Source organism: Thermobia domestica, chromosome 7, assembly GCF_964235325.1.
Source record: "Thermobia domestica chromosome 7, izTheDome1.hap1.1, whole genome shotgun sequence".
Classification (NCBI taxonomy): domain Eukaryota; kingdom Metazoa; phylum Arthropoda; class Insecta; order Zygentoma; family Lepismatidae; genus Thermobia; species Thermobia domestica.
Window position 1 is genome coordinate 108,726,510 of NC_137460.1, and position 9,971 is coordinate 108,736,480.

The window sequence follows — 9,971 nt, forward strand, 5'->3', positions numbered from 1 at the left end:
ATATATAGGCCTATATAATTCAATGGAAGCAATTGACGCCCACTTTGCTCCTCCCTAAATAACGCTTGTCATACTGGTGTGTTTGTTGTACGAGGTAAATCTACAGTAACTATGCTAATTCATGTATCATTTACATTAAATGACTCTATCACATTCATAGTTATTTTGTTTACATCCATTATTACCTTCATTATTGTGTTGATATTGAGCATTAAACGAAACATAGGCCTACAAAGCCTAAAACGATCAAACGCATGACATTTTCTATCGATGTCAATAATGGTATTATGTTACTGGTATAGCTTATTTTCCCTACTATTGTTGTAAGTTTGGACCACGTTTCACCACGCTTCCCTACCAGAATGGCATGGTGATTCTTCCTTAATTGGGGCCCCGGTGGCTCAGTGGTAAAGCGCTTACATCTTGTACGTGGGTTCGTGGTTCGATCCCCAGCCGAGTAAGTTTGTGGTGTACAAGATGATGTGTGTGAGTTTTCTCGGGTACTCCCGTTTCCTCCCACTTTTTCATTCCACCAATTCTTCCATCATCAATCACTTGTTTTAATCATCGTCTCCCTTAGTCTGAAAGGCATAATCATGGGACGTTAGACTGAAATATTTCATTTCATTTTTTCTTTCTTAGTTTTTGTTAATATCTCAGGTACAATAGAAAAACTTCGAAAGTTGGCTATTAAATATTTACAAAAAATTCTATTAATCAATGGTTCCTAACCTGGGGTACAGCTTCACCCTGGAAGCTTGAAGAGTGACCAAGCAGGGCGCAGGCTACTGACAGAAAGAAGCTACATTTGCGATTACAAATATTCAAAGGTTAACAAAAACGTTAAATTAAACACCGTACAAATAGAAGGTAAATAATGAGTAATAATGATCGTTTCATTAAGAGCAACAGATACGTGCCACGGGACAAAACTTTCAAAATATCAGATCTTCGGGCTCAGCCACCTGTCATCGTGTAACGCTAAAACTTTACAACATCAAAGAGAAGGCAAAAGAAGTCCCAGAAAACAATTACTGACTTTTTAAAAAATAATAATAAGTTTTGTACCTACCTAGGTATAATACTGATACTCTTATGTACGTTAAAATATTCTTTCTTTTAAATAAGTTTTGCTATACTGTGTAATGCCCCGCGTTCCGCGATGACATTACAAGAGTTAAATGTCGTCATATAGTTGTTAAAATTATGTAATTTATTCCTTGTAATTTCTTGATAATTATTTATCTATTCTGTGTTAACAGTTTGTTGTTGATTTTGTTATAATTTTCTATAAACATCGACTGTAATTAGTTGCGTCCAAGATAGTTTAATTTTTTACCTGCAAATTTTGACTTAGTAACTGCATGTAACACTAGCAGTAAACAAAGTGTTTATTGGATTTTCTATAATATTCAATAATTAAATATCAATTTGAGCCGTTGGCGAACACAATCTAATTCTTCATCTTAAAGTTGTGTTACATAAAAGAAGAGGAAAGTAAATAAGATTTATTCAGAACAAGAAATAATATCTTTTGAGGTAAATAAAAAAAACTGCATAGAAACGTATTTGGATTAGGGGGGGGAGGAATGGCGTCATTGTTAATGGTTGTGCGATACTATGTGTTCTATCAAACTATTTTTTCTGTTTCCAGAATGATCAAAGTAATGTCTGAACAAGTGGTGGTACTAATATCATCATCAACATTTGTCTTATTTGAAGGTTTAGTGAAAAATGTGTTCATTATATCAATAAACATTATTAATACTTTGTGTTCAGTATTTATCGTATTCTCCTTGAACGCTCTACAGTGTTCATCATATAAAATGGTGAGATCCACTCTTTTTCATAATTTTAATTACTTAGTTCCTTACAGTGTTAATTTCTGTGTTACCATATTTGATTCATCCTTAGTTGGTTATTCATAATGTTGTTTATTATTTCACAATCTTAATTACTGAATTATGGAATCTAACGATATTAGCTTCATAGAATCCAATAAAGATACCAGCTCCAACATCATGGACACTGAACAAGTTAGTGAATCAACCCTGGCACTAAATTCAGCTAACAATGAGGACTCTACTTCTCCATCTTCTTCAATAGAAGGTATCTTTCATCAGGGGAAAAGTAAAAGTTGATACTATAAGAAAGATAATCATTCTTTCCAACTAGGCAAAATCAAATACCATTCACATAATCTAGTTTCGTCTTTTTTAAATCCAGTAAAGAGGACATCGGACGCAAACACATTATGTCAATTAGTCGAAAGCTTTCTTTCCTGACATTCCTAGTATAGAAAATATAAAAAATATTGGAAGAAACTTAAAGAAAATTCAATTTAAGTCTGATTGTGAAGCAAATAAATTCTTAGACCATCCCATTTTTTTGTAACACCCATGGCAAGCATATATACCACATCATATATATTCTTCGGGCGTAGTAAAGGGCATCTATACAGAAGGACTTACTCAATGATATTCAATGAGAGGTTCAAGTTACCTCAGCTAGACGAATATTCAGAAGAAACGAACATAAAGAATTACAACCCTCAACAACAGTAATTCTCACATTTGACTCCCAATCGCTATCTGTAGAAATTAAATTTTACTATATCAAACAGAGTGTAAATACGTACATTTCCTTTCTGGATGCTATAAATACGGCCATAGAAAACGGAGCTGTGGCCTCAATAAAGTTTTGTGCGTCAAATGTGGTAGCCCCCATCATCAGGACACTTGGACAAATCCACTGCATTGTATAAATTGTGGAGGTAATCATTTAGCTGATTCTTCTCAGTACCCTGAACGATCAAGACAGAGTAAAATTATGGAACTTACGGCACGTAAACGAATCTCATTTAATGAAGCCAATTCACTTATTGGTAAATCGCATGAGTCGGAACTTAACACCAATCAGTTTGATGGTAAGGTTTCATCCAATCTTTCAATTACAAAACCCAACCATAAATTCAATCCTAACTACAAAACATATACTTCAGTCATATCTTATGAGGATATGCTGCCATATCCTATCAAAGACATTCAAGACATACCACCAGAAAAAAGAAGGCTGAGTCAAATCGATAACAAAACATTGACGTTCAATTCAGAATCGAAAGTTAAAGACATCTTTAGAACCGGTACTTCAACAGGACTTATTCCAATGAGCCTCAAAATAAATTTAGTACTAATCTATACAAAAGTATAAAAAATCACAGTCGGTTAAATTACATCCAAAAAGATGACTCTCTGCATATTAAACGAAAGATCTCTCCGAACCATTCAATTCAAATAATGAGTTCCTTCGTTGACACTAATAACACAAAAAGATTAACAGATAAGACAGATAAGCCTTCATGTTCACCCCGTCTCAAAATATCTACGTCTACTAATTACACTGTACAATGTCCATATGATGCATCTACACACACAAAAAAAAAAGAAAAAAGAAAAGAAAAGAAAGAAGCTATTTAAAGAAGTCTTACTCCATTTTTCGAGGCTACACTAGGAAATAAGCATCAACAACAATTTGAAATCATTCTTAATAATATGTATTCAGTTTTAGACTTATAAAAATAAGCTTTTATTATCGATGGTCAAACTCCCACGAGATGTACGGCGATACAATGGAATGTACAGTGTGTTTATGGAAAAATTCACTATCTAAAATCGTTAATCAACACCTTTCAACCAGATACAATATTTCAACAAGAAAATTGGTGCACTCCGCAAATCCCATTGAAAATTAAAGCTTAAAATTGTATTAATCAAATAAGACATTACTTTCATGATGGAATTGCAGTATGTATTAAAAAAAAAAACTTTAGAATTTAAAACCTATTCTTTTGACAGACATATATATAGTCATTGTTATAAAAGTTTAATTTTTGTAAATATTAATCTACTGGGTATGGTGTGAGAACTGCGATATGTCATATCTTGGAGAAATAGGAAAGAGAATGAAAGAAAGGATAAAACAATATAAAGATGTTGTAAGGAGGGAGAAAGATACCAATGCCATATACAAACATTTTAAGGAGACTAATCACGGAATTAAATGGGATAAGACAGAAGTATTGGAGATTGAGAAAAGAATGATAATAAAGAAGTGGAAAGAAGCAGATTGGATAAAGAAGGTAGGAAGAAATAAACTGATGAACTGGACAAAGGGCTTACCTATTAATGAATTATGGCAAAGAATTTTGGGTAACGTGGGCAAGAAGAAAATAAAAAAGGCCATTATAAACCCTGAAATCAAATAAATATACAAGTAAAGGAATCTTACATAAACAAAAAAATCTAATAGCAAACCCATTTGGTGGGATCGTCATTGTAAAAAAAAAAAAAAAAAAAAAAAAAAAATTAAAAATAAAAAAAAAGTCAACAATAGTCTCAACGCTTTTAAAATATATTACAGGTAATTAATCATATAAAACGTCAGAGTTGGCAATCATTCTGTAACTCTCTTTCCGAACAAACGCCCTCCTTCAAAATTTGGAAGAAATTTGAAAATTATCACGCAGGCCTGGATACGCAATTTCATTTTTATGATTTATATATTCCACCAACAATTAACACCATGCACAGTTAATAATGATCGGCTTTTAATGTCTGCATACCTATTTAGTAATCCTAATTAAGAATTGGATAAGGACTTTACCATGGATGAATTGAAAATAATTCTTAACAATATTCATCGAAATACTACTCCTGGGATGATTGGCATACTCCAAATTCAGGATTGCAATTATTTCTTAATTACTATATATGGAAATGAAATGAAATCTTTGAGTTTTACGTCCCACGGTTATGCCGGCTAGGCTAAAGGAGACGGTGATAATGAGTAATGAATGAAATGGTGGAATGAAGAAAGTGGGAGGAAACGGGAGAACCCCGAGAAAACCCACGCACACGGTGTTTGTCCACCACAAAGCTTACTTGGCGGGAGCAGGGTTTGAACCCGAGACCCCTAGCACCAGAGGTGAACGCTCTACCACTGAGCCACCGCGGCCCTCCTACTATATATGGAATACAGGTATCATACCATCAGAGTGGAAAAAAAAAGGTTTTAGTGTTGACAATTCCAAATAACAGAAAAACAATAAATATGACAGAAAATTTTCTACCGATTGTTTTATTATCCTCGGGCTATAAATTATTTGAACATTTACTACTCAACCGATTAATTTGGTTCTTAGAATACAATCAAAACTTTACGTTTAATATCACTCGTTTCAGAAAAAAAAATCTACTTATGATGCTCTAGCTTTGCTAATCATGAATATTTATAAGGTTTTTTTTCACAAGAAGTTCGCTTTTAGTAACATCATTTGATATCAAAGGAGCATATGATAATGTATTAGATATTCTTTTACAAAAAATGTTTCACCTCAAAATTCCTGGAAAAATGTTACATGTCATTCATAATACTCCTATTAATCGTAAAGTTTTTATAAAAATAAAAAATTCTTACACTTTGCAACGAGAAACTTCTTTAGGACTTCTACAAAATAGCAAACTCAGTCCTATATTATTCAATATATACACCGTTGACTTCTTTCTCGAAAATTGGAATTATAGTTCTCTAATTGGCTTTGCGGATGACCTAATCATCAGTACTCCTGCTTCTGACAGAAAAATGTCTACCAAAAATTTAAAATAATATCCACAGAATCAATACTTGGATCCAGAATAATGGTCTTGGAATAAAATGAAATTTATAACCTTTACTCGGAAAAGAAATATCCCTAAATGTTATCTACAATATAATAATATTAAGCTCAGTCAGAAAATGTCTTTAAATATTTAGGACTGTATCTAGGTCGAAAACTTAATTGGAATCAACATATTCATCATCTAATATAGAATTCAGACAAATACTTACGGCTGTTCAAATGCCTGCAGCAAAAAATGGGGTATTAACTCCTTTACGTTAGTCACACTTCTCAAACAAGGATGTCTGGCCAAAATAACTTATGGGAGTACTTTTTGTAATAACATTTGTAAACATTATAATAAGTTGAAACATTTTTTTTATAATTTAGCTAAAGTAATTTTCTCACAGTCATGATTTTGTCCAAAATTAGCTCTACTGAGAGAGACAGACTGTATTCCGTTACAAATACTACTACTTAAACTAGCATATAAGTTTATAATTAACAGCAGCAAATCGAAATCTCCAATTGTATACAAACTCCAGGAATTAGAATTCATCTTACATCAAAGGAAAATCCCTTATACTAGAAATAAACAATGGATTGTATAAGCATTTCTTAATATTAAAGATAAAAAATCTTATATACACAAAGTGCCGTCTCTTCCCTACTATGTTCGGCAATATCATGTTAATTTGGTCAATATGAAAACCATAATACCTGCTTATATCAAAATTGAAAATGTAGAACTCAAAAATAAAGTCTATCAAAATATCTGGAAGAACCATATTCAACAATTCAATCATGATTATACTTTTATATATACTGATGCATCCAAATATTTTAATGTCAATGTTGAGCAGCTATATACATTTCAGATAGTTCACTAACGATGAAATATCAATTACCTAAATATATGTCGATTTTTGACGGAGAAGCATTCGCTATTAGACAAGCTCTAATTTATACATATTACATATATATAACCAAAGATATCATTTGTACAGATTCATTAAATGTATTAATTTCCCCTCTACAACTCATTGGAATAACAGAACAACATGGAATTGACTAAATATTAAATATCTATATTCTCTCATGACAACAGAATTACCAAGTCATTTTTGCATTCATGAAGATCCATGTAAACATCGAAAATAGCAATATAATAAACAATGCTTTTAAAAAGGCATGTAATGAAGGAACTAAAATAGATTTTAAATTATCTCCCAGAAACCTCTATTATGACAAAGTAGATAAATCGAACTCAAAACTATCTATTTGGAGAAATAAAAATTAACCATTTTCAGGACAATTATATTGGAATGTCTCCAACAACAACAACAAACCTCGTAAATTCATTCAAAATTGGACAAGACGGAAGATAGTTCTTTATTACAGATTACTTTTGAGCACAGCATTAACACGTTTAAAACTATATCAAATCAGAAAAAAGAGACATATCATTGTTGGTGTGACAAAGGTATTGGAACAATCAATCATTTAATCTTCGAATGTGATCTCATCAATCTTCAAACTACAAAACATTTATGGTTATACTTCTTTGTCATATAAATGCATATTGGCTTCCTGCAACTGGGAAGCAATACTTATAATCAAGTTTTTATTAGACACTAGAATCAATTTCTATATATAAAAAATTATAATATTTTTCAAAAACTTCTCATCGTTAAACCTAATTATAATTTCAAATCAAATATTCAACAGAGGATTATCAGAAATAACTTATATACATACACATACAATAATTTAATTATCTCCTCTTCATAATTTTTTGTTTCAATGAAGTAATATAAAAATTACAATAAAGCAAAGTTCACTAAACGTCAATGTTATAATTTCATATCAGGTTTGATAAAGGAAATCTCAGTAAAGAATGGTTCGATGTCTGAATACGTAAATTAAGATCATCTACGGTGATTTCAATTTATATTACTTCAACCGCTTCTTGAATCATCCTAGTGATATATTTTTTTCAGTAATACCACTCTAACAATTCTTTTAATTGCATTTTTAGCACTCATGGACGATGTCTGGTGCACTTGAAGAACGCTAGTAATAGTGTGAAAGAAAAGGAAGAAACGGATTACTTCAGCAGATTATAGGAAAATGCTAATTGTTTTAATTACTAAGAAGGGTAGTTAAAACTTTTGAACGTTAAATGAAATACAAATAATGGTAATAGTATACATGAGAACGTCGTGATCTGCGTTTGTTCTGTGTTCTATTACCACTTCTACATGAAATACCATAAATTTTCTACGTAGTGCAATAGTAAGAAGTATTTATGTGCACAAGACATGCGATATGCGTTAAATCCCCCCCCCCCTTACACACACATAGTCATAGATAAAGTACAAGGGCAATACACATGCAGATATAAAGTACAGGTACGTTCTGTTTTATTTTCGTATCAGTCGATAAGTAAATCAAAGTCGCTTTGTTACCCCCTTGGTAAGTTCGTAGATACTCAATGAATAATCCCTGAAAGTATGAGCGTCCAGCTTCTTCGGGAACTGACGCGGTTTTACGTATACTATATCCCAAATAATTTTGAAGTGAAATAGAACTGTAATAGTTTTCTTTGTAAAAGTTATTTTACTTGTTTATCGTAACTGTAATTTAAGATGGTCTTTGAAATTACGAAGCTCTAGCAAGTGAATCCGTTCCGGGTTCTCGTTAACAAAATCCGACGATTTCCTACGAAATTTAAATCTTTATTGGAGCTTTGTCAAAACTTTAAGTGATGATGATCACGCATTATCTGACGCAAAATAAGTTGATGGCCTTGCAAGTCTTATCAATTTTTCTATTTAAGATGTTTCATGCTGATAAGGTCAATGATTGTAGTGAAGATGCCTTTTGTTAACTAGAAAATACTTACATATTTCATCGTGCCATATTGCTCTTGAGAATATTGTACTGGAACTGTCTTCTGTTTATTAAGATTCAGGTATATTTGTTTATGCATAGAATAAAGCAATTAAGAGAATCGAAAAGATGAATGTTACTAAAGATTATACTACAAAATATAATGAATGTTTGTCTTGTCTTCTTCACTATGAACAGTAATAATTTTTTGCACCAGGTTTTTTTTTTTTTTCTTTTTTTCACCCAACTGTGCTTCTAATGCTAAGTATTAAATATTTAGTAAGCTTATATATCCTTCTAACAGTGTTGTAGGTTGAAAGCTGGAAGCTGTATATTTTGAATGAAATATATCCTTTTTGTCTCTAATTTTATTGTTGTTCCCATTTTATCAGTAAGACCCTTGTCCAAATTCAATTCAGATTTCTTGAAGTAATTGTAACTGTCTAATTCATATATAGCTCCTTGAATGTTACTATTTTGAAGTAGCGGTTCATGGTCTGTAGAAGCACCGGTTGCAATGTTGCAATATCAAAGGTATGTAGTTACGCGCAAGTGTTCCTCTCCCCCCGCATTCTTGAGTCTTATCCAAAAAATATTCAGGAAGTATGAAGAAGAAACTCCTTTTAAGCTCCATTTGTATATTTATTAATTTAAGTATATTCTCTAATATTGATTTAATATATAAGTTATTTCCTTTTTTTTCAAACAGCCACTATCAATGTACGATTATACACTATTTATATATACAAAACTTCTACGTTCATGCTATGGAACAAGAGATAAATCGAATATATAGCATGTGCTATAAGCCATGAAAGATATCGTTAACCCAAAAAGGAGAAAAAAGCAAGAAAATTGCACATATTCATGCACGCAGTTAAACAAAATTATTTAATTAAGTAAACTATGCATTATTTTAAAATGGAAGTCTTTCTTCGTTCTTTTCGAGCTTCAACTTTTTCTATGACTTCATTGAAATCTGAAATGCTGCTCGCCAAGTTTTTCTGAGTAGAAAGCATCGCTACTGCAAGTATTTTCCGCGTTATTTTCTTTAAGGTACAGAAACACCTCTCTCCTCCGACAATATGCATTTTGTTAGCATTTCTTTGTCTGAATATAAGGGACAAAAAGTTCATTTTCAGTAACTACGTATTTTTGTCTGCTGTTCTATTATAAAGAAGCATGAAATATAAGATTTTTTTCCTTCGAAAATGAAAAAAAAAATAATAGTTTAACATTCCAGCAATTTAGGCTAAAGAAGACAGATGAGTATTGAAAGTGAATGATTTGAGATTAATTTTTTTTTTGTTCTCCGCCGGAAATTGAACACGGGATCATATGCACGAGCGACACACAGCTAGGAATTAGACCAGTGTTAAGACATTCTCTTCTTCGAGTCTCAAACGACCCCCCCCCCCCTCAG